We start from the raw sequence: 26,179 nt of genomic DNA on the forward strand, positions 1-26,179 counted from the left end.
AGTAGTAGTGTGTGGTGGCGCCCGCACCTCCATAGGCATCAGTGAATTATGCCCGAGTACATAAGAATGTTGGACAGCACTGCTCTACACAGTCGGCATGACTCTTTGGTCGGGGATCAGCTGTCGAAATGTCGCTACCTCTACACAGGACAACATAAACACAGAATGAACAAACATAGACATTCATGCTTTGAGTGGGGTTCGAAACCACGACCCCAGTGTGTGAGCGGGCGAAGGCGGTTCATGCTTTAGATCGCGCGGCCACTGCAATCGGCTAATAAGAGATAGGTCACATTAAATTGAATAGAATGAGGTCAGAGAACACGTAGCACGCATACACAAGCAAGAAATGCATTCAATTTTCGGCTGACAATATTGAAAAGTATCTTCGAGAAACAGGATATGAATGTGCGAACTGGCTTTATGTGGCTCAGGAGAGGGACTTCCTTAGGACGATTAGGAATGTTCGGATTTGATCAGATAAATGACCATCTTGTACCATGGGACCATTCTTCTGAGAAGCGTAGCCACTGCTTTCTTGGCCTCTAACACCGCTGTCAGTAGCTCAGGCTGTATAACGTCAGTCGCTGGCATATGATATCTGCCCACAGACCTGAGATAATAGTGGTCTTCAGTTTAGTCTTTGTGTTGCTTGTAAAACAATCCATACCGCCAGCAAGAGAAAATGAATACGTTGCATAGCTTCCCCACTGAGGCTTCTGTTTTCAGAGCAGTGGAAACGGCTGAAATACGTCAGAACTGAAACCACGCTGAGAAACGTTCGCAGAATTGTTCAGTTCCACCGTTTCACTATGTTGTGTAAGAACTGTGCGTCGTGCTGCAGCGGATGTGACGTACATTTGCATGAAATGCGGATTCCAGAAACCGAGAAAACGTAGGTGTCTGAAACAGTACACTCACGGCGTGGATATTCATCCATTCATTCATTGTGGCGTGGCAAATTAAAGGCCGGAATAGTTGAAGCCAAAATAGCCATTGTTAGGAAACGGCTGATAGACACGTTTCCGTGGCAACAACACGTGACGCCACAATATCGAATACCTCCACCGTATCCATGAGAGTAATAGGAGGCGACGAAACGGGAACCCAGTGCCCAGGGTTCTAACTGGACAACACTGTTCCTGGGGGATATAAATACGGGGACATAGCCTATCAGGTTAGGGAGTGCCGAATCTGAAACAGTAAAATATGGCCATGAGTCCAGCAGGCCTCGGACCTGACAATGACTGCGCTGGCGAGTATCTTCAAATGTTGGGATTCCAGCCTTCAGAACATCACAACATGGGTCGCGAAGAGTTTAGACTGAAGTCAGAGGAACGTTTATAGACTTAATACACAATTACATGAAAACTCTTATTTTTCCTTCTACCCTGAAGATGGAGGCGATACGTTCCTCCGAAACGTCGGTTAACACCACATCTATGCGGTGCCACATCCCAGAAGACTGCTTTCTTCACGAATTTCCATGATCACATTCCGAGCTAACGACCGTCAGATCAGGTAAGATAAGCGGATGTTGGCCGCTTTTTATACACAATCTGGAACTCCTTGGACGAGCGATCAGCCAGTCGCAAGGCCCCTACCTACACATAGTACAACACAAACACAGAATAAACGGCACACACAGACATCATGCCTTGCGTGGGATTCGAACTCACGATATCAGTGTTGGAGCGGGCGAAGACATGCCTTACACCGCGCTGCCAATGTGGTCGGCGCTTGAGTCAAAATCCTATTTCTGGCATTTCCTTGGTCTTCAAGATATATTTCGTCTTACAGGTTTATAATTTCACAAAATTAGGAGCTTCATATTTTGAACTTTTCACTTATGATGATCAAGTTCAGAAGGATAAGATGGACGGGGCATGGAAGCGGCAAGAAATTAAGTGTTTATTCGGAAAAAGGGTAGGGGGATATCCAAGAGGCTCAAGCATAAATAGGTAGGAAACATAATACAGAACTGAATCTTAGGGAGAGGAACGAAGGATGTGGACCGGATTAAGCTGTGTTAGGATACAGTCCAGTGGAGGTTCCTGAGAAACTCCTCTCCATCTGCCAGGAAGGACTCTGATCTATGCAGCTGGTTAGAATCACAGCCTTGCTAAGATTTAGAAACGCCTGGTCTAACTGCGTGTGACGTAAGGAGAATGAGCGACCTTGACGGATCAGAGTGCATGTCAGCGTATGCTTCATAATCGTATTGTAAGCGGGCAATAAATTAAGAGAATTAAATACATTTTTTAAACTTATTGTAAATTTGGTCAAGGTTTTCCTCTCTATTTCCTTAATTACAATTTCCTGGAAAAAAAACTTATATTTTCTTGCAGATTTACATATTATATTCGAGAACGAAAGATTTCAGTAGCTCAGTCAATGAAGATTTAATTAAATATTGTAGCGCGCCGCCTAATCGCCGGAATATCTTGAGCCAGAGGGGGTCCATTGCCAGACAACGGCTTGCTGAAACACGTGGCCGAGACAAGTTGAAATAGACCATTGCTGAGCAACGCTCGGTAAACACTGCCTGAAAGCCAGAACTAGTGTAGTCCGTCCCACTGTAGAATATAATAAACCAAACGGAACAGAGGCGAACGGAGCAGAGCTGAGAGCAGAAGAAACCAGCTCAACTAAGAACCAGAAGACGACAGACTAGCCAGGTGGCATCGCACGAAAGACGTTACTTCGGAGTGACTGTAACTGCAAACGACTTGTCCAATAAACAGCTTCGTCTGATGCGGAGTGCATTAATTTCTTGTCGCGTTACCAGGATACGTGACAATATCTATACTGTGAACCGTGCAACGGTTCTTTTCCGTGAAGTTCTTTGGAGTCCCCCCACCCCGAAACGCCAGGATGCGAGCCGTTCCTCTTTCTTTCCGCCTAAAGTCTTAGCTGACGTCAGGTCAGCTGACCTTGTCCCCCCCCCTCCTGGAAGCAATGCGAGGTTTCCTGGTTAAGCAGAACGAATGCATCGTTCTCTCTTCCCGATACCTCCAGCCAGGTAACTTCGCTGCTTCCAAATTCTGTGTTTAGGTTGAATTGAGCTTGTGAAATTCTGTTTCGGACCGTGCAGTATCTGAAGGGGGAAGAGTGCCCTCGCGACCCGATCGAGGTTGCATCGAGTCGTGAGGTTAATCTTGTGTTGGTAATTTTGGAAACGCCAGTAAGTGACTTACTGTTGTACTTGGTTTCCTTTTCATCATGACGCCGTGTGGCGTAAGTAAATGGATTTGTTTGAAGTTGAGTTGGCTTGAATAGCCAGTCGCCCCTCAGGCGTGTGTGATACGAGCGTATATTTCTTTGTGCCCTTAAGGCTTGCCGAAGTACAGGCTTGTGTGTCCTTAAGGCTTGCCGAAGTGCAGGTTTTTTCCTAAGGAAGTGGAAAGAGGCCATGAGGCGTGCCAATATTTGACCAGTGCCTGCCCATCAGGCAGAGTAGTTCTGTATTAACTGTTGATTATGTTTTGACCAGTGCCTGCCCATCAGGCAGAGTACACCTGTATACTCATGTTATCAATATATACATTTATTTATATGTTTGGAAACGCCAGTTGTATTTGTGTATACTTGGGTTGTGTATTCCCTACCAGTTCGGACTAGCAGATCCGTCCAGCTTGGCCCATAGTGCCGACAGTGGTTTTCCTCTCCCGAGATCCCCTACTCGACCTTGGGGAGGCATAGTGCATCACGTACAAGCAAGTCGTCTTATGAGCCTGTCCCTTACCCACATTGAATAGGAGTTCACGGGTCTAAGTGGGTAGGAGAACTGGGTTCTTGACCCACAGGGTCAAGGGACACGGCTCAACTGAAAAGGCAGTCGCCGGCAGCCCACAAGGTGTGTTCCTCTAGCTTGGAGCCTGGGGCTAACAACTCACATCAAGAAATTAGCTTGTTACGAAATGTCACAAAGGGGCTCGAGCTACGACCTAAGCAACATGTTTGTATTGCACGTAGACTTATGTGTTCAGGTGATCGGACGCTTCATTTAATAACTACCGAGGATAAGAGACTTCAGTAATTTTCAATGTGATCGCGAGACCATGGAGACTGTCCAATATTCAAGTTCAAAAATGTAAGCACAGCATCCCCTTTGTTTGATTATCTCGAAAAAGTCATACTTAATCAGAAATTATTGTGGGGTTGGTCGTAACATAACTTTGACTTTGACTTGCCCTGCGGATGGCAGGAGGCGACGAAAATGGACCCCAGTGCTTGGGGTATAACTGTGTCAACCTGTTCCTGGGAGATATAAATATGGGGACCTGGTCCTCCAGGTTGGTGGAGTCTCGAATCTGAGACAGTAAACTGTAGTCACGAGTCCCGCGGAACTCCGACCTGAGAATGACTGCGCCGAGGATGGCCAGCAGCAACTGTACACGACAGACCCGTCCTCTCGTCAGCGAGACTGTTACGTAAGGAGTATAATCGCAAGTGTTCACCGGGGGAAAAAATGACTGGTCGTGAGTCTCAAGGGACTTGTCGCCAAGACGAACTGATTGGTAACCCTGACTCTGAGCTACGATCAGCTGAAACAGACTGTGAAGAGAAGACTAGGATGTTGGCGTGAAATGGCCGCCAGCTTAGGAATTAGTTGACGCACTCAGAGAACTGTAATGGAGTCGTTGCGGTTAGCACAAAAGCTGAACAATCTCCATTGTTAAAATCCGTTACCACGAAACGTCTAGTGAAGACAGAGAAGACTTTATGAGTGCTAGAGTTACAACGGTATTTGGATAATGTTATAGTTACTTGTAGTTGCCCAAAACCCCGTCGATAGTCACTCTAACATGTGGCAGTATATCTGACACAAAGTGTGTCATCCACTCTTCTTTACAACGTTTTACGAACACTTTACGCTTCGATAAATATCTAGCGAGTTACGCATCTAGGTCCTCATGTGAAGTTTAAAATTTCCGTGATCTGAGTGGAAATATTTCAGGGAAATTCGGCTAGCGGCTCTTGAGCTGCTGCAGGTGTTCTACCGGAAAGACGGAAAGGACCGACCGAACTTAATTTGTCTTCTGCTTGATTGCGAAAGCGCTTAAAATGAATGTTTAAAAAGAGAGGGTAAACAATACGGATGGGATTCGTATGGCTGAAGGTACGGTTCTGTTGCAGGTTTATCTGAACCCTGTAATGCACTGTCAAGTTCCTTAAAAGTAGAAGATTCCTTGACTAGCTGCAGGAATATCGGCTTTTCAAATCGACTGTTTCCTGAATTTAGTTATGTGGAAGCTACTTCATATAAGAAGGGCTTCGAAATATTCAAGTAGGCCTGTTTTTAATATTAACGTGAGTCCTCTCGTGTCACTAGTATTTAAGAGACACTCTCATTTATTACTGCATTCATAAAGATTAATTTTAACTACATTTGTGAACCTTTGGATATATCGATCAGTGTCTCAATGATCAATGCTGTCCCATTAAACGATGGTTGCACGCCAATGTAGAACACCAGTTTCTCGTGTCATGCTTGTTTGAATCTGCAGCATATATTAAAGTTTGAAGTCGCGTGTTCCCTCAGCATGGCCTGAGCTATCGGCCATACGGTGAAGAGCCACTTCCGGCTACTCGATTTCAACTCTTAATAATTCACCTCTGTTCATCGAAAATTGTGTTGGCGGCCAACTACCATTGTTCTCGAATTGAACGAACTTCAGAAATGGCGTCTTTGAAAAGGTCTTTGACGTTAGACGGGGGAACCAGGTAATCTTTGTGGTCGCGTGTTCGAATTAAGTCTCGTGTTTTGTGTGTTCGTCGCTCTCACAGCGGTGGTTATGAAGAGTTCTGTCTCCTGGGATATAGAGCCGTGTAGGATCTGAGGTTCTCACAGCGGTGGTTATGAAGAGTTCTGTCTCCTGGGATATAGAGCCGTGTAGGATCTGAGGTTCTCACAGCGGTGGTTATGAAGAGTTCTGTCTTCTGGGATATAGCGCCGTGTAGGATGAGGTTGTCACAGCGGTGGCGGTGTGTAGGAACTGAGGTTCTCACAGCAGTGGTTATGAAAAGTTCTATCTTCTGGCATATGGCGCCGTGTAGGATCTGAGGTTCTCACAGCGGTGGTTATGAAGAGTTCTGTCTTCTGGGATATAGCGCCGTGTAGGATCTGACGTTCTAACAGCGGTGGCTAGAAGAGTCCTAGCTTCTGGGATATAGAGCTATGCAGGATCTGAGGTTCTCACAGCGGTGGTTATGATACAGCGCCTTGTAGTCAGTAGAAAGCCAACCAAAGTTGGCATGTCATCTCCATCTTCACGACAGAAAAGCCGAGCAAGATACCAGTGCGAAAACAGGTGACTCGGCTTGCCATCTGCTTTCACGTTATCTTACTCGGCTTATTCGACCCCGAAGATGGAAGCAATATATTCCTCCGTAACGTCCTTTGATTTTGAACGGACCAGAAGTTGGTATAGGGGGCACGCGGTAGCGTAGTTGCTTGAGGCACTATGCTACAAGCCGGTAGGTCGCAGGTTCAAGTCCCGATGAGGTCACTGGATTTTCTCAATTGACCTAATCTTTCCGGCCGTACTATGGCCCTGCGTCGACTCAGCCTCTAACGGAAATGAGTACGAGGAATATTCTTGGGGGTAAATAACGGCCGGCGCTTAAGGCTGACAACCTTGCCGCCATCTATGAGCCGATTGTCTAGAAAATGTGGGAACCTCAACATCTCACAACCCTATGGGCCATCACTGCCTGTTATAGGGATAGATTTACTTTACTTTACTTACAAAGCGTTATATCTCAGACGACAGTACTATTATTTTTCCATTAGTCCATAATAACATGGGTCTTGTAAAATTCGTAAACTCGTTACTCTTCATACCGTTTAAACAATTATAATTTCATGAAACTCTGTTCTAAGGACGCGTCCTTCGCTACCCACCAACCGTCCTCATGTACTCTCCCCCAGGCAACACTGCAGTGACAGTCATAAAAACTCCAGAGACGGAAGAAACCCCAGGGTCGTCAGTAGGTCCCGGAACACTGTTCGATGTAAGTTTTTTCGAACCTGTATAACATTTCTAGATCGGCGGCAGCGGAAGTAATGCTATTGAAGCTGGCAGGACGGTACGAGTCCTGACAAACGTTTTAACTTGGCGAAAACTGCCATTATTCTTGCAGTGGGCATATTTCAGTCTGCTGGGATATGACACCTGGTAGTCTGGTAGGTAAATACCAACATTCCGGAGAAACTTTCTGCTTTCATTCTGATGATGGCCAGTCTGCTTCTTCGAAACGCCGATATTTATGAACTAGACTACATGGTGCCGTAATCCATGGGAATACAGTATAACACTTCATCGCCGTGAATACCTTATGGCTTAAAAACAGAAACACTGACTTGACAAATCTGCCTTTTCGCTGGATGCCGGTAGGCGCCCTCAAATCCGTACACTCACTTGCACTCCATACATTGCATTTAATTTCATTTCCACAGCATGGATTGGTAAAGGAATTTTGACACTAGGGCAAAAGTAAATCATACGCAATGTTGTTTGTTACGAGCGTTTTACGTCTGTGAATGATTTTTAAGTTTCTTGGGGGATGCGTTGCATATCTGATATACGAGGGAGAGCCAGTAAATAGGTCACAAATGGATATAAAGCATGTGATATTCGAACCTGGAGAAAACATTTATTTCTCGACATATCCTCCACCTCCAAGAAGCTTGATCTATATCTTTACCAGCGCGTCAATACCCGTAGCACAAACATTTCTTACTGTTGTCTCAACCACTTCCGCACCTCCTTTTCATCCTCTTCGTCATCAGCGAATCACTTTCCACCAAGGTGGGACCGCTTTACGCGACAAAATCTTCCCACCGTAAACAGGAAACATTTCTTTATGAATATCGTTTGAATTGAGTCCTTTTGCCCACAGAAACAAAAGAACAACAGAACTCTGTTCTTCGGTAGCATGCTCCTCAAGCACGGTCACCTATTTGACTACTGCTACCAGCCTCTGAACATGCGCATGCGCATCTNGCATGCACGTCGCTACCCAGACTGTCATGAATGTGGACTGTACCGCTGCTTTACTTCAATTCGCGTCCTACTTGTATTACAGAGGATTTATAGCCCCTTTCTTTCGGGCTCCAGAGCCAGTATTATAGAACAACGTTTAAGCTTACGTCATTTGGACGGATGAGATCATATCTACAAACTTTTACGTTGAAAAAATATTAACATGACGTCAGTCCAAGTATTTGAAGATTTGTCTGACAAGGGTTTAGTACTGGAAGATTAGAGCAGTGAACCTGTGCACAGAAACGATTAGTCGAATTGTATGCCTTCTACATTATAAATGTGAGTTGCAAATCTGTAGAAGGAAACAGGAACTGTAAAGCACGCAGGCGGTACAATGCCCATACAAAAATATGTTAATTGGTCCATGTCAGTAGGGCGAGATACGGAAGTGGACATGATATTGCCATGAGCGTATATTTTCTTACAAAATAAATAAATATGCTATAAATAAGTAGGCCGGTAACAGTGGCCTCGCGGTCTACGGCATGAAATCTCTTCGCCCGCTCAAACACTTGGTTCGTGGATTCGAATCCCATTTGAGGCATAGGCGTTTATCCTGTGTTTGTGTTGTCCTGTGTAGATAGCGGCCTTGCGACGGGCTGATGCCCCACCCGGGAGTCTTACCGGCTCTCTATACGTATAATTAAGAAACTGAAAAACAAAGGCCAAGATTCTTTATCGACTATAGTGATCACATGTTGTTATTATTGTTATTATTATTATTATAAATATGTAATGTTGGTTAAATAACTTAGGAAGAGTTAAGAAAGTTTCTGAGGCAGGGAAGGCTGAATAAAATTATCGAAAAACTGCTAAAAAGAACTAACTTTTTCAGGAGACCGTGGAATCCTGGATGCACCAGTAACATGCGGGGCATTTAGTGAGAAAGAGGCCGGCGCCATGAATACCTTCACAAACTGTTGCCCATTCCGTAAAGTCGGCACGTGTCCGCTTTGACTCTCAAATAAGACTATTTCTTCGTCATTTCAGCTCTGTTGGCGCTCAGTGTTTTAACCGGGACACGGCACACAGAGAGAGGGGCGCATTCAACAGATGGCGTAGCTGTGTTTCCTGCTTTTATGCAACGATATCATAATTTGTGAGAACATTTGTGCTATATATATACGTTCTTTGTAAAGCCTTTGCAAAATTTATGCAAAGGGCATTTGCGTACCTGTTAAGAATTACGATATTTCATTTCATTTACGTGTATACTCGTATTTAATCAGCTTAGCAGCTCTACTCAGTTATAATGCGAGGCCATAAGCTCTTACCACAGTTGGGGCTTAAAACCGTGCAACGCGGACAGAAATAGCATTGAAAGGAATCTCTGAATCACGGCTCTAGTTCATACACGTTTTAATGAATGTGACACCACCGCTGCTCTTGTCGTTATTATGATCACTGTGGTCTTCCTCCCCCCCCCNTAGACCGCTCGGCTACAGTGACCGGCCCTTGTGAATTTACATTATATTATTATTATTATTATTATTATTATTATTGGCAGTGATATTACAGTAGTAGAAGGTAAGAAAAGGTAAAATTATCCATATGCTAATTTAATTAAGGCGCGTGGGCGAGTGGATATGAATAAACCCACGTTTTCTTGACCTCGGCACTAACTCGAGGTGAGCAGTCAGCTTCACAACACGACTGCTTTACCATTTGGAAAAGAGCCTCCGCCTCCCATTGTATAGATTTGGTGAGCCACAGAGACAGTCAGGACGTGAAAAAAATTCTTGCCCCTACCAGGACTCAAAATCTGACCTCTCGGTCATCCAGCCCGTAGCTAGTCTCTATACCGACTGAGCTATCCCGGCTCCTAGTGCTCTAGTAGTAGTAGTAGTAGTAGTGTTTTTTATTGCTAGTGGGGTGGAACTAAGTCCCTTGTACTGCGGCCACTTCTGGCCTATTGTGCCAGCCTCAGATGATAGGTGAGGGTGATTGNCAGAAAAACGGACACACACAAACTAAACATCCATGCCTTGAGTGCGATTCGAACCCACGATCCCGGTTTCCAAGCGAGCGAAGACAGTACATGCCTTAGACCGCTCGGCTACAGTGACCGGCCCTTGTGAATTTACATTATATTATTATTATTATTATTATTATTATTATTGGCAGTGATATTACAGTAGTAGAAGGTAAGAAAAGGTAAAATTATCCATATGCTAATTTAATTAAGGCGCGTGGGCGAGTGGATATGAATAAACCCACGTTTTCTTGACCTCGGCACTAACTCGAGGTGAGCAGTCAGCTTCACAACACGACTGCTTTACCATTTGGAAAAGAGCCTCCGCCTCCCATTGTATAGATTTTGTGAGCCACAGAGACAGTCAGGACGTGAAAAAAATTCTTGCCCCTACCAGGACTCAAAATCTGATCTCTCGGTCATCCAGCCCGTAGCTAGTCTCTATACCGACTGAGCTATCCCGGCTCCTAGTGATCTAGTAGTAGTAGTAGTAGTAGTGTTTTTTATTGCTAGTGGGGTGGAACTAAGTCCCTTGTACTGCGGCCACTTCTGGCCTATTGTGCCAGCCTCAGATGATAGGTGAGGGTGATTGTGGAGCAATTGGTGGAATGAAGATTGGCAAGGGGAAACCGAAGTACTCGGAGAAAACCCTTTGTCCACCACAAATCCCACTTGACCAAACCCGGGCCGCCGCGGTGGGAAGCCAGCGACTAACCGCTTGAGCTATGGCGCGGCCCTTATCCAGTAGTAGTAGTAGTAGTAGTAGCAGTAACAGTATAATGGCGGTGGTAGTAGTGAACAGAGGTAACAATTTCACAAGGTCTAACACGAGCAACAACGTGTCTCACTTCTGTCAAAGAGGGACCCGTTTCGAAAGCCGCCCTAGATCTCATGTCTTCACATGGGATTTGTGTTTTCCCCAGTCGCTTCAGAATACTCCGACAGCCTGCCTACTGGAAATGCACACCTGTCCTCATCCATCAATCATAATCCTGCTGCAATCTCGGAATTAGTACAGGCTTACAATAAAATGACACAGACACACAGCAGTGTTGTCCCCACTACTGCGTCCTCACTCATTTCCTGCTACATGGATTAGTGTTCCTGTCCTTACGTATTATCCTTACTATGTAATGGTAATAATTATTTATGTACTGTCTGGGATTAGGAAGTGGTAACGTGTTTTCAGGTATTATCCCAGGATTCATGAGGATCTGATGAAAATAATGAACGTCTCCAGACTCGAAACCGTTTTCTTCTGAATTTAAGCCTGCTCAGGAACGGCTGTCCTAGTGGAGAGTTTTTATGGCTTTCTTATTCCTTCTAAGGGAATGCCGAGTAGTATGATAAACCAGATCCAATTTCCAGTGGGTACCAGGTGGTCTTTCCCCTGGGGTAAAGTTGAAGGGGCATGATCAATAAAATATGGATTTATACATTCACTCCCCCATACGCCTTCGTGGCTTAGTGCCTAGTTAAGTACACGGACAAATTTACCTTTACCTAATACATAAGAATTCAGTTTTTACCTCACAGGGAACACGTTACGTCAGCTTCTGAGATTAGCGAGTTAATACTGATTAGGAAAACAATATGTGTTCTGAGAACCACACGAAGAACAAAAATACACTCTGTGGGAAGAATGGAGAACTTTTCTGTTTTAAAGCAAGTAGTACATGTAGCACCTCTACGCTCTGAAATGTTAAACCAAGCTGACTTCTCATATCCCTTCTGAGTCTTTATTCACAGATAGTTTTATAATTTTAGATTATATCCGATTATTAATTAAAAATGTTGCTCTGTGTAAGAATACTGATCCGTTCGTCACATATGTGATCACGTGACTCCCTCAGGGACTGGGATTCACCCATTTCTTTCATTAAATCTAGTAATACATACAGCATGTCACGTAATGTAGCAACAGAAAATGGAAGAGTGAAGAAAATTAAGTTATTTTCACCGGGATTGCCTAGTTGGTATAGCGGCTGGATACGGGCTGGATGACCGAGGGGGCGGAGTTCGAGTCCCGGTAGAGTTAAGAATTTTCTCTTCTCCACATCGTTCAGACCGGTACTGGGGCTCACTCAGCCTCCTATCCAAAGGGTACTGGGGTCTCTTTTCCCGGGGGAAAAGCTGCAGAGGCGTGAAGCTGACCACTCACCTGCAACTAGTTCCGAGGTCAAGAAAATGTGGATCTTTCCATCAACTCCCCATACGTCTTCATGGCATTGTGCTTACTTAGTTAAGCACAGGAAAATTATTACCTTTACATTACAAAATAAAAGGGAAAGTATCTGAAATTAAAATACACTCTTTAAAACCCCCAGAAGTGTTATCTTATAGGAGTATTTACAGCTTAATATCTTACCGCTGAATACTGTTCCTTTCCTATCTCTTGTGAACGAGGGAGGATACCTTGATAATGAGAAACACTTGACTCCGATTTCTCTTAGTATGTAAATTCTAAAGACGAATTTCAATTATATTTTTCTAAATTTGTACAGGAATTCATCCGGACTTACGGAAAGCTCTTGGGTAACAATTTCCCAGCTCATACCATCACGCCTGAGTTCGTCTGTGCGCATCCTACTTGACGCTGTCAGTATGCGGACTGAAGTGTGTAGAATAATACGATGATTCATAAATGATGATTTCGAAAGGGTCTAGAAGGAAATCATCATGACATAATTGAGTTATTCTCTTAAATTTACCTGGAGTTGTTGAGTAAAGTCACGAAAAACCTCGATCAATGTATCTCTTGTCCCGGCCCAGTTTGGAACCCAGTCTCCAGAATACTAGTCCAGAGTGTTACTGCTGGACCACGCTGCTGGGTTGTTCTGTGTTGTCCCATAGGAAACTGAGGCTGGACAGACAGATTTAATCCTTGTTAACCTTATTAAGACGCATTATGGAAACGTTAATGTACGGTCCTGGGACAAGCATGCTAGCTCGAGGGCTAATACGTCAAGACGTTTCGTGCTGCGGGAAGGATGTAAACAAGGAACGTCAGATAACGGGATTGCTGACGAAAACTGCGCCTGAAAGTGGGGAGGTAGCGGGAGAAGAGAGAAAACTGCACCGTGAAGTACTCGCAACTCTACCTCCACCCAGTACTGTATCAGGGAGGATCAGATGGATCCATGGGATGACGAGAAATGTATACAAAATCGGGGGAACACCCGAACAGAACACTTGAAATACCGAAGTACTTGAGGATAATATTAAAACTGTAATTAAAATAGGTAAGATTTGAGGTTCTAACAGCGATGGTTATGACGACTTCTATCTTCTGGTATATAACGCCGTGTATTCCATTGAAGTCAACGGATGTTTTCGAGGAACATGTCATCTCCATCTTCAGGGTCGAAAAACAAGCCAAGAAAGAAGCTGGCGTGAAACAGGTAGCAATCAGAGCCGGAGTACACGGCGTTACATGTTTGGGAATACTGCACATGGATTGTGCCAATTTGCATCGTGATAACTTGTTCAATTCTGAGAACTGTCTCCCGTCAAAGTTTCATGATGATCCTTAGTTTTTCAAGGCGAACGCATGGATTTCGATACAGCAAATTCATTCCAAATACTATTTTCTGCTTCCGTGTTAAAATTGTATGTTTCGTGTATGTTAGTTTCAATATCCTGCATGAAATATTAAATTATTATTTTACTTGTTCTGTTTCTTAGTATCATGTCCATAAATAGCGTTTCGCTTGTCCTCATGACACAAGTGCCCTTCAATGCTGATATGCAGAAAGCTCTTCAGACTGAATAATTCGTTATTTAATGACGCGGTCTTGATGGCAGAGGTTCAAGGGTCGAAGAAGATGGGAAATTGTTTATGATCTTCAGTATGTAGGGATTTAGAAGGAAGCGTTCGTGACCTCCTTCAAGGTACTATCCTTGCATTGGCCAAGAGACTGAATAAAAACAGAAAACATAAATAGTTAATCAGGGGTAAAACCGAGATTCGAACCGGGTATATCTCACTGTGATACTATTGCATTAACCATTAATCTAGGCCGAATAATTTATGATCACTTATTACTAACTCCCTTACTTTTTTATTGCTAGTGGGGTGGGACTAAGTCCCTTGTACTGCGGCCACTTCTGGCCTATTGTACCAGCCCCGGATGATAGGTGAGGATTGTGGAGCAATTGGTGGAATGAAGATTGGCAGGGAAAACCGAAGTACTCGGAGAAAACCTGCCCCAGCGCCACTTTGTCCACCACAAATCCCACTTGACCAGACCCGGGATCGAACCCGGGCCGCCGCGATGGGAAGCCAGCGACTAACCGCTTGAGCTATGGCGCGGCCTCCTTTACTTTCCTTTCAAACCGTCACGATTGTCTTTGGTACACGGTTTACTATTTTTAGAACACAGCTGAATGCAGTAGTTTTGTTATTAAGATATGAATGTTATAGTAAGAAAGTTTCATACGTATAATTGTAATTTTTCCCACAGTTAAAGGGAAGTGACGCACATAAAAGTTCAGTCAGATTACATAACGTAACCTAGTAATTGTACTTTCTGGAAGAACTGTAAAGACCCTCATAACAGCATGGTACATTACGTAACTGATTCTTTTGCAAAAGTTTTAGGACCATAGAAGGTGCATTTTCATTTTAGCAAATGAACGCATTTAGAAGGTTTTTGTGCGTTCTTTGCATAAAATTCGTTACGTAAATAATGGGGACGTCGTACCTACACGTTCGTACGCGACGATACGATAGCACACTGATTTACATTAATTTCTATTACCAATCACTTGAGGACTGACTTAGATTGTTACAATTCGAAGAAGAAAGAACTGTTTCTTAAATAAATATTAATACATGACCCGATTAACATTTAATACTTTCGGTACTGTACGTATTTAACGAAATATAAAGTTGAATTGTCGCTGGACTGGTACAGTGATACCTCTAGTACGACCTTTACAGCAGTTGACCTCCATGAAAATGTGGTAAAACGAGGTATGCAAAACCATAAAGGGACATATTCGGAAATGTGTATTCTATTTCAGTAGACTTAAAACTTTTCCATGCCGATCACAGTGACCGCGCGGTCTCAGCAGGAAATGTCTTCGCTCTCGCGAACACTGGGTTCATGGGTTCGTATCCCAATCGAGACATGGATATTTGTCTTCGCTTATTCTGTGTTTGTGTGCAGGTAACGGCTTTGCGACGGGCTGATCACTCGTCCAAGGAGTCCTACCGATTGTCTATGATTAAGAAACTGAAGTGAAACGCTGCTCAAAGTTCGAGCAACAGGAATGAAGAGAGAAGACAAACATTTCTAGTCTCGTTAGAAACGCCCCTTATTGGTAATGACATTAAAAAGTGAAATGTATATTTTCAACGTTGTACGTTGCGATCGAATGTGCATCAAATTTACAGTGTGCGAAGTTGTTGGAATTGGCAAAATTGTTAGTAAGAATTTTCGCATCAGAATTTATAGCACAGCCTGTCTAAGACGTGACATGACCAAATGGAGAATTTCTCGTGCTAAACCGATGTCAAATTAACTCTAACAAATGAACTAATTTAATACAGAAACGGAAAGTACACATGAGAAATTAACGGAAAACCGTCTGCTTAAAGTATAATGCTTTTGTATATATCATTTTATTTCTTGACATGTGAGGTGCTGATGAAGGCGATAATAAGAATACGGTATTTAGGATATGACGCCGTGTTCTTTGATAAATAGTTACTAATGTTTCGCAGGATACATCTGTAACGAACTTAAAAGATACGATTGTTCTACCTTTTACTCTAAAGATGGATGCTCCAGATTCCTCCGAAACGCTGTATTTATACACCACACTAAACGGCGTCACATATCGGGAGGCTATAATATTAATTTTGTTCTGTACTGCAAAAGCGTATGCTTACCTCAGAAACATAACGGAGGAGGAACATTCCTTCAAAGTGGTAGAGGCTTCAGCCAAATCGATATGCAAAAATTTAGGGAACTTCGCAGAAGCCATTGAAGGAAAGAAAAGAAAACAGGAAACGGAAGTAAGAAATCTGAGGATGCTTATTGCTCTTTAACTATGTAATATGAATGTTATAAAAACACATTCAGTCTTCTTAATTAATTTTTTTATTTTTAGTGAGGTGGGACTAAGTCCCTTGCACTGCGGCCACTTCTGGCCTAGTCTACCAGTCCCAGATGATAGGTGAGGGTGATTGTGGAGCAATTGGTGGAATGAAGACTGGCAAGGGGAAACCGAAGTACTCGGAGAAAACCTGCCCCAGGGTCACTTTGTCCACCACAAATCCCACATGACCAGACCCGGGATCGAATCCGGGCCGCCGCGGTGGGATCCTTAATTAATTACACTCATCAGATACAGGATCCAATCTTCAGAGTGTTAAATTGTCCCAAACAAAGGAAGGCAATGGGCTGAGGGTAGTTTGCAGCCGTATCTTCATAACCTCAGCCGGTTCTCCTCAGTGGAATAACACTGTACTCGTAAATCTTCCATTGTCAGAAGTCACGGACAGGATAAGGACTGTTGTAATGTTATGAAATTATAATTATAAGGAATACCAAGGCAGTGTAAGGAAGGAGAGGGGTTAACTAAAGATATTCTTGGAAGACATTACACGTGAAGCAGGATGACGTAACGCCCACGTCATCCGGCTCTGCAGGGACGTCTTGTCAACAAATCCGCTGATGATGAGACAGCACAAAATTTTTTTAATATATTTATTTGCAATCAGAATTAAATACATCCTTTAAGCTAATTTGCTAATTTAAACACCGTCCTCGTGTGCTTATTGTATCGTGAGGAGAGAACCTCTTCAGCCATCAAGTACAGGGTGATTCATATAGAACGAAATGAGCTGTAATATAAAATATATCATACAGATATTAAAGTAATTTACACATATTGTGACATGTTGACCCCTACCTCCCCAGCTGCACGTAGCGGTAACGTATCGCTCGCGTAATAGGCGAGTAATCACCCCGCATCCTGGTAGCTATACAACGCGCAACGCGCGGTGACGTCACGAGCGGAGCCGAAGTGAGCCGAGCGGAGCCGACGTTAGCCGAGTCCCCGCGACCTTGAATCTATGCAAAGCGAATCAACAGCGGTGACGTCACCGAGGGATATCGCGGTTGCCAGGCAGCAGTCAACAACTCCGGACAGCGTGGCTAGCAACACGGACCAGACGACAATTGTCCGATCAAGGCTACATAAGGAGCAGCGAAGGCTATTCACAGTCAGTTGTACTGTGACAGTCGCCGAGTGTGTTATCAACAGTGCTCAAGGTAGCAGCCTGCGAGTGTGCGATAACTAAGAAGTCAGCGAGCGGAAGACTTATTGTGTGCTTTCGACACTTAGTGAGTGCTGTAGTACAGTTATACTTGGAGTGTGTAATTCAGGGAGATTTGTATAGCTCCCGCGTTATTAGTACGTGAAGACAAGTGAAGATCGTGTTAAGAGACTTTGTTGTAGGGTTTGTAAAGAGTGGAAACCCGTAATATTGTGATAATTAATTGTAGCCGTTATTTGTAGATTGTTAAATAAACCAATTAACCATCTCTACGGCGTCTACAGTAACGAAACACGTTACAGTATCTTATCTTGGATTGTGTGCCGTGATCAGAGCAGGTGTTGAACGTGTCCGCCGTTTTCAAGTAGGCACTAGAAACACTCGCTGTTCAACAGCGTACTCCATGACAGTCGCCTGCGCACTGCAGACACGTTTCGGCATTGTCCTTGACCTTGCAGCATAAGGGCTGCCACTTTCCGGATCATGAGCACACCATTCGACTCAGCACGGCCCACGGATTTTTTCCCCCTTGGCACTACAGCCCCAGTGGGCCTAGGCCTACCTCCATGAACTTCTCCGTTCACTTCGGTTTTTCTATATCTTACACATACGGTAACTCTCCTTGGGCGGGTGATCAGCTCGTCGCAAGGCCTCTACCTGTAGACAAACACAGAGAAAGGCACACAAACACCCATGCCCTGAGTGGGATTCGAACCCACGATCCCGGCTTCCGAGCAAGCGAAGACAGTACATGCCTTAGACCGCTCGGCTACCGTGACCGGCCCGGCCCACGGATTATTATGTCGTAATTGTGAGCGGCATGCATCACCTGCGGAATTATTAGCAAATTCATCGGGCCGGTTCTATACTATTCACCCTGTAGATCTGCTGGCCATAATTTCTTTAGCCTTCTTCGTTGTTGTTGTTCCAGTAATGCATTACTATGGTGTCCCAGTTTATCATGATGAGACAGCACAACATGAGGAACTAAACTGTCCCATCTCTACGGACAATTCGACGGCAACACGACCACCATCATCATGAATAACGGGAGCCAGTACACCACCGCCGTAGCTTCGAGAGCAAGAAAGATAGCTTAAGTTGCGTAGAGCAGACACGAGACATTATAAAACAAGGACAGAATAGCCTGACTCTATGTCGGGCACGTCAACCCTTAAACAAATGAGAATGATCTCATGGCCTTTCTCAGAGAAAATGAAATTGAAGTGAAAAACTGCGGAGAATCGCAAACAAGAGGCAGGAATAGGGCCTTTAAAATTGGGGTACTCTACTGATTACGACAAATGGTGGACAACCCGAGCTTCTGGCCGGATGGAACAGTTTTTTCGTCCCTTTCTCAGCAGACAAGCCAAGCGACGATCAGCCAATCCGACACAGGTATCACTCAAGCAAGCAGACCAAGGATTACGGAAATTGCAATTCGACAAAGCAAAGGAAAGAAACGCTGGGAACTTTCAGATGGAAAAGGGATTACGAACCGAACACCAGAAGACGTTGTGACTCATTCATTCTGTTGTTTTCTTTCTAATGGAAACCTTGATGAAGTACTGGCACCTAGACGGCTTCTACGCCGCCTAGGTCGATCGGTTCAAAGAGCCGGCTTAATATTCGTCTTCAAGCCTTGGTTGAGCATTCCTTGCGGAGAACCGCGGGCTCCAGCGGATGGAGTTTCTGGGGCCTGGATAGAAAAAAAATTAACAAGTTTTACTAAGTCTGATACTTGGCCGCGCCATAGCTCAAGTGGTTAGTTGCTGGCTTCCCAATGCAGCGGCCCGGGTTCGATCCTGGGTCTGGTCAACTGGGATTTGTGGTGGAAAAGTGGCGCTGGGGCAGGTTTTCTCCAAGTACTTCGGTTTCCCCTGACAATCTTCATTTCACCAATTGCTCTACAATCACCCTCACCTATCATCTGGGGCTGGTACAATAGGCCAGAAGTGGCCGCGGTACAAGGGACTTAGTCCCACCCCACTAGAAATAAAAAAAGTCTGATTCTTAACATAACCAAATTAGAAACTTTCCAAACTGTTTAATGATCTGAATAAAGCGTGTAAGGAAGTAAACAGAAATTAAGTTACAGAATGGGTTGAAATTTATTGTAGAACAGGCTGTATAAGGAGTGGCAAGAGCGTAAACACTGTAATGGATCACTCATTTCAACAAACTTCTCTAAACCTCAAAATATTAAAAAAAAATTGAAAATACTACAACAAGAACTTCTGGGAAGAACTAATCGCTTACATTATTGGATACGACACGGAGAGCGTTGAGATTAAAAAATACGGGGGCACATGCAAACACGGACAGCAATGTGATTTCATAAACCTCCTTTTATTTTTTCAAAATAAGGAAAACAAATCCACGCATACTACATTCACCCTACACAACCAAACCTGTCCGATGGTGCAAGTGCGCAATATTGATCTACCTTCCAAAAATGAAGTGAAATACTTCGGCTTGCATCTCGATAGAGGACTGACATGGGCAAAGCGCACCAAAACCAAAAGAAAACAGCTCAACCAAAAAAGCGAAACAAATTCAGTGGCTACTCGGAAGATCAACACTATCAACAGGAAGCAAACTCCTCCTATACAAAGCAGTACTCAAACCCGTATGCACCTATGGAATTCAGCTACTGGGGACAGCTTCCAGTTCCAACATCGAAATAGCGCAGCGCTTGCAATCCAAAACTCTTCGATCCAGTCTGAACCACTTTGGTACACAAGTAACCACAGGATCCACAAATGAACACAGTGTTCAGTGAAATAAAAAAGTGGAATACCAAATAATTAAGAAAATTAGAAAACCACACTAATGCACTAGCAGTGAACCTACTAGACAATACCAAAAATATACACAGACTGAAAAGATATGCCGTCCTAACTCTGCCAGACAGACGTGAGTAAAACCCGGATACGAGAATTAAAATGATACCTAAGTGAACAGGAAAAGTATATGAGTTACGCCACTGGGCACAACTCATCCACGGACCAGTACCTACTGAACATACTGTATACGTTTATTGCACATTCTTCAGATTATAAAGAAAAAAAGGAAAGAAGGTAAAAAAAGGCTGTATATGGGACGATGGATACTGAAAATAATAAGGTACAATGACCACAACTGACGAATAAAAGAGAATCCGGTACATAGATTCGTCCACTCCTGTGCCATGAAGGAACGCCAAACTGCTGTAACGTCCAGCAGGTCTTTTCAGAAGATGAACTGCTTGAAGTTCTGCTCCGTAATGTGGTAACTCCAGACTGATGCATACGAAGTAAATGGTAAAGGGGCCTCCCCACTGCTTAAAAACAGGAGCCAGGTCACATCTTATTTTAACAAGTGATCGTGTGTAAGACGAATGTGACCAATCCGAAGCCACGTGATGATAACTTCCTCAGCTCAGTTGTGCTGCAGGGTTCAGCACTTACAGATTGTTGCGCACTGTCAAGGACCTCTCGCCTTTCACCGTCTCAGTAAGGCACAAACAGCGTGTCCCAACGCCGAGTAAAGCGGCCTCATTCCCAGGCTGACCGACGTGGCCAACAAAATACAATTGATTTTCCTGCTTCATGGACACAGAACAGGAACCGGGATAGCGTAATCGCTACAGCGACTGCCTATGGGCTGGACGATCGAGGGGTCGGAGCTCGAGTCCCGCTAAGGCGAAGAATTTTATTTTCTTCATGTCGTCTCGACCGGCTGTGAGACCCACCCAGCATCCTATCCAATAGGTACTGGGGGCTCTTTCCCTGGGGGTAAAACGGCCGGGGTATGAAGCTGACCACCCACCTCCAGTTAGTGCCAAGTTCAAGTAAATGTGGAACTATTTAGGTCGTTCAAAAATGATTGTCACTCCCTCCATAACTCCGGAAAAGTAGCAGTGTCAAATGCGAGCCGGTGTATATGGGAAGACATACTACAGCGCCGCCTATGGCCACGAGATGACATTGCTATTGTGCACAGGTCGAACAGTGCTGCGCAATCCGTTGCGGTGTGCAGGTGCAGTCGTGGACAACGCTTAGACAACTTGGAAGCAGACAATCACAGGCAGCAGTGGACTGTGTGGTTTCTCTGGAGGGGAGGAGTGGTTGCTTCACACATTCACACAGGGTTAGCAGCCGTATGTGGGGATGCAGCACCAAGCCGCAGAACCGTGTTTCGCTGGATAGCAGAGTTCAAAAAGGGCAAGGACTGTGCGGAAAAGGGCAAAAGCAGTGGGCGTCCAGCAACAGCATGCACACCAGACAGTACCCAGCGCGTGTCCGGCTTGATACTGGAGAACAGGCGCATCACTTACGATGAACTAGAGAACACAGCAGGTTTGTCACGCGGAACACTGCACACCATCATCCATCGGGACTTGAAGATGAAAAAGGTCTGTGCTCAATGGGTGCCTCATTCTCTCACAATTGTGCAGAGTCAGAAGCGTGTGGAGACATGCCAACAGTTGCTGCAGCTGTATAGCGCGGATCTGCCAGAGTTCTTTGAGCGTCTAGTCACCGTCAACGAGTCATGGTTCTGGCACGAGACTCCAGAATAGAAACGCCAGTCCAGGGAGTGGAAGCACGCTGGGAGCCCTCCTCCTAAGAAGTGACGACCAGGACTATTCGTCCGGAAGCAAATGGCGACTGTGTTCTGGGTTCAGCAGGGGATCCTTCTGTTGGACTGGCTGTCCCCAATACAATCATCGACAGTGATCGGTACTGCAATTCACTGCGATAACGCGGCCACGGAAAATGGGGGCGCGGCGTTCTTCTCCAACACGACAATGTGCGGCCACATGGCAGTCGGCAGACCACTGCCACCCTGGGTGCTCTAGGGTACACCGTGCTGCCTCATCTGCCATACTCGCCCGATCTTGCCCCTAGCGACTAGGCTCTATTCGATGCAATGAAAGACGTTCACCTCCAACAACGAGCTTCAGGCAGTTGTCCAGCAGTGGCGCCGGGAATGGTCCGCTGTGCAAGTACGGAAACTGCCGGAACGAGGGCAAAGGTGCAGAGACACTGGCGGGGAAATCCTCTAATATAATCTGTATGTATTTTGTTCCAATAAATGGTTACTGTGAAGAAAAAACATTTAGTGTCAATTATTTTTGAACGCCCCTAGTATTTATCCACTCCCCCATATGTCTTCATAGCGTAGTGTCTACTTAGTTAAACACAGGGACAACTTTACATTTGGACATGCAAGCTTGTTGCAAAATCTCCAGAAATGCTGGACAGTCCGGTGTGCGTCGCTGGAGATTCTCAGTTAATCTGGACGGTTGTCTTATTTCGACTTAAAATTCAAGAGGCATTCATGTGAAGAAAGCTGCGTAGTATAAACCCGAGGTCTCCATTAGTTGTTACGAGTTGTTAAGAACCGGGTTTGAGTCAACTTCTGTGTATATACACGTACGTTACTGATGGACGAGAGGTTAGACACTGCATGTTAAGCGTATTGCTTCTGTATATTTAACAGAATTCGTTGAAGAGCGTGAATTATTTATTGCGAAAAAGTAACGATTCTATGCCAGGCAGCTTCAATTCGACCCCCTTCGGAATTACTTGCCTCGTCGGCTTCACTGAGGATCTGAAATTTTATCAGCCCTATCTTGACCCAGCTTGAACTCCAAACGCCCACTTTCTTCCCGCTTCAAACCCAATCACAATAACAATACGTTCAGGTCTCGTCTCCCTCTGCACAACTGAATATCCTGGAACAGCGAGGAAAGTAGACAAATGGGTCTCATCGAGCTTGGCAAGGAGCGGGGTGCAGGTCAAGCAGTGCTTCAGAAAGTAACGCCTGCTGTACGTACAGGAGCGGAGGCGGGGACTCAAAGTGCGGCAGTGAAAGGAGGACCATATGCTTTCGTTACAACGTATAGCATTCATTTCTGACTTCCGGCTTCGGTCATTATTACGCAAGATATATACTGCTCAAGTAAAGTTAAAAAGAAATAAAGCTGCCCCTGTGCTTAAATAACTAAGCGCTACGCCATGAAGACATATAGGGGAGTGGATGTACGGATCCACATATTCCTGACCTTGGCACTAGCTGGAGGTTAGCGGTGACCTTCACGCCCCGGCCGCTTTACCCGCGGGAAAAGACACTCCGATACCCAATGCATAGGAGAGGCTGGATGGTCCTCAGAGCCGGTCTGGACGACGTGGATAAGAGAAAATTCTTGACCTTACAGGGACTGGAACTCTAATCCCTCGGTCATCCAGCCCGTAGGCAGTCGCTATACTGTCAGCGCTATCCCTGCTGAAGTACAGGTATCGGGATCAAAGTGGAATTTTGTATAATATTCAGAGTCTTTGGAATTTCGTTATATGCAGGTACGCTCCAACAGTCCCGTTCTTGCTACATTTTGTTTGGACAGCAGCAATAAAAGTCGGTTATAAAAGCAGGGATACTCTCTAAAGAATCTTGTGTTTTGTAAGATATGCCATTGTTTTCCAACTGACCACTAAACCAAATCGGCATGCTAGCTGCATTTAAACATTCATTGCATAGAGCTCTAAACTGTCTGCTTTTCATGAATCCGCAGAGTAGCTACGCAGTCACTCTACATGCATTTGTGTGTTCTGTCACAACACTATCAGTTCATGTGACACAGTTGAAATGTCGTAGGCTGCTTAAAGATTACATTCAACAGATATATTATTTTTAGTACTTGAATGATATTTGGTACCCTTTAAAAATTTCAAGCCTCCGATTCAAAAACTTGCAGAAATAATTCTGTAGTTGTCGAGACGTAAGCAAATAGAATTTGCAATTTTTGTAAATTCTGCCAATTTTATATATGTCCATAGTCTTGCTATCTGTATTAATTACAAGATTTAATGTAAGACAAAATTCAAAATCCAATTTTCAACGACTTGTTGGTTCTCCCCATAATCTAAATCTTGTAGGTTCTTAATTTCATGCTAAATCTGTCCTCAGTAAGTACATCTACACAGCGTGTCCAGATTCCGTTAGGACTGTGTTCATTAAAAACACAAGACGTGAAATATTTTCAAAATTTAACTCTTTTTATTCAATATAGTCTCCTTCTAAATCAGTACATAGCTGGAATCGATTGAAAAGTTTTCGAAAACAGTCACTGTACTCCTTTTGTGGAATCGCATTTAAAACTGCGGTACATTCCCTTTGGATGTCCTGGATGGTGTCGTGACGGTCTCCTTTCATCGCCAACTTAACTTTTGGGAACAACCAGAAATATGCTGGAGCCAAATCTGGTGAATACGGAGGATGATCAAGGACTGTGATCCTTTTCTGGCCAAAAAATCGCGCACGATCATCAATTTCTGGGGTGGGGCATTGTCGTGGAGGAGCGACCAGGAACCTTGCTCTCGATATTCTGGTCGAATTCGAGGAATTCTCGCCCACAGACGATTGAGGACTCCGAGATAATAATCAGAATTCACTGTTTGACCTTCTGGCAGAAATACTTTTTTTTTAATTTTTATTTTGCAATCAACTCAATATACATAGATATAGTAATTAGTAAAATGGATGGGTGTATGTAATATCGAAGTACGTATCATCCACCGATGATTCTCTGGTGCTTATCTAATGAGATCCTCAGGCCACATTCTATTTAGTCTTCTTTCTATTGCTGGTTGGTTGAAGAGGTTTCTTATTAGTTGGTTGTTTTGAGTGGTCAGGATTTTGTGTTTCTCCGCGCAGGCTCTGATGACTTCTGTTACATATGGTATGTTTAGATCATTGTGTAAGGTAGCGTTTGATACGTACCAGGGAGCATTAACTAGTTTTCTTAGCGTTTTGGCTTGGAACGTTTGGAGAATTTTTGCGTTGGAAAGTTTGCTCATCCCCATAACTCTATCCCGTAGGTCGACTGGTTTGTTTATTGTTTTGAATAGGATTATTTTTTTTTCAAGAGATAGCTGTGATTTTTTGTTGATTAGCCAATTCATATTTCTGGTTTTGAGCTCTAGTTCTTTTCCTAGCTTTTATATCAGTTCTCCACCTTAGTTCAAATTTCTTGTGAATGATTCCTTTGGAATCGAAGAAAGCGGTTAGCAGTGTCTTTACTCGACTCTTCTGCATGCGCACTTCCTTTGGTTTCGGCTTCTTTGGGCTCAACCACGCTGCACTCTGCCGATTTGTGAGAGGCTCATATTGAAAACACCATGTCTCGTCACCAGTAACAATCTATTCTGTAAATTTTGTATCACTTTGGGCCGACCGTAACATGTCTTTGCAGTGTTCCACTCTGGCATGTTTTTCATCGCCTGACAGAGCGTGCTGTACAAACCGCGCTTCCGTTTGTCCAAATCCTCGGTCAAAATTTGATGCACAGTACTTTTTGGTATTCCCAAACCCTCCTCGATGAGTCTTGCAGAAACACATCTTTCTGATGCAAGGAGTTCAGTCACTTTTTAACATTTTCTTCAGTGCGACTTGTTCTCGGCTTTGATGCACGTGGAACGTCTACCGTCATGAAATACAGCATACCATCGAAAAATGTTCGAGCGACTCAAACAATCACTACCGTACACACTTTCCAGTATTTCGTGCGCTTCTCCGGCTATTTTGCCTAACTTCTAACTAAATTTGATGTTGGCTCTCTGTTCAACCGCCATTATCCGACGAGCGTCAGAACAGTACTGTTACATTCAAGGTCAGAACACATGATGCAGCAATGCTTGCGCTTTGAAATTATAGACAGCCACAGCTGAAACTTCAAGAATCTTAACGTCACAACTCGCCAACAGATGGCACTGCAGGGCAAAATTTAAGAAAATGAGTCCAACGGATCCTGGACACACCGTGTACACGTACCTTCTAAATGTAACAACTTCAACGATATTATAGGCTTTTGCCTTCTTATGTTGG

This window comes from Cryptotermes secundus, unplaced genomic scaffold (assembly GCF_002891405.2).
Source record: "Cryptotermes secundus unplaced genomic scaffold, Csec_1.0 scaffold1096, whole genome shotgun sequence".
In the NCBI taxonomy this organism is placed as follows: Eukaryota; Metazoa; Arthropoda; class Insecta; order Blattodea; family Kalotermitidae; genus Cryptotermes; species Cryptotermes secundus.